Consider the following 698-nt stretch of genomic DNA (forward strand, 5'->3'; position numbering starts at 1 on the left):
GAGCGGAGCCTGCAGGAATTGTGACCTACCTATAAAGAAGGTGTCTGGGGCGCCATCGTCTGTCAAGAGCTCCACTGTTTCTGGGTCAAACCTGAGCCAGAGTCCCACAGCCAGCACCAACAAGCCTGACAGCTGAGGGATGAGGAATTATTAAACAACATTCATGTCATGCTCACACACTTTTGCAGAATAAACAATACACATTCTTTTTTAAAAACCTGTTTTTTCAGGCTTTAAGTGACACCTTTGTCATGTTTGCCCAGACATCACTCCACAGTTTAAAACATGTTTTTGTCTTTGGATCTTCAGCTGATTAAGATTCTACAGGTGGCACTGTTGTCCTTGTCTCATCTGAAAAGCGGCTCTTGATGCTCACGACATTTTTCATGGTCATATGTTTGACTATAGACTAAAACAGAATCTCAGATGTGATGTGGCTGATGAGTTTGTCATTACTCCCTGGGCAGTCTTTACCAGAAATAAACAATCAACTGAGACCAAGGTGTCACTGAGAAAGCTCATCCCTCTGACCTTCTACACACACCTATCACACATGATTTGGTTTAAACCACCACTGTTATATTTAATTAAAAGACAGACAAAGGGTTTTTAATACTAAATGTGTATAGGTCTGTTAGTGTGTAGTGCTGAAAGAAGAAAAAAAGAAAAATACAACCCATATGTTGTTGTCTTACAGT

The sequence above is a fragment of the Seriola lalandi genome, unplaced genomic scaffold (genome assembly GCF_002814215.2).
Source record: "Seriola lalandi dorsalis isolate HSWRI2012SDOR001 ecotype SW California unplaced genomic scaffold, Sedor1 jcf7180002054561, whole genome shotgun sequence".
Taxonomy (NCBI): Eukaryota; Metazoa; Chordata; class Actinopteri; order Carangiformes; family Carangidae; genus Seriola; species Seriola lalandi.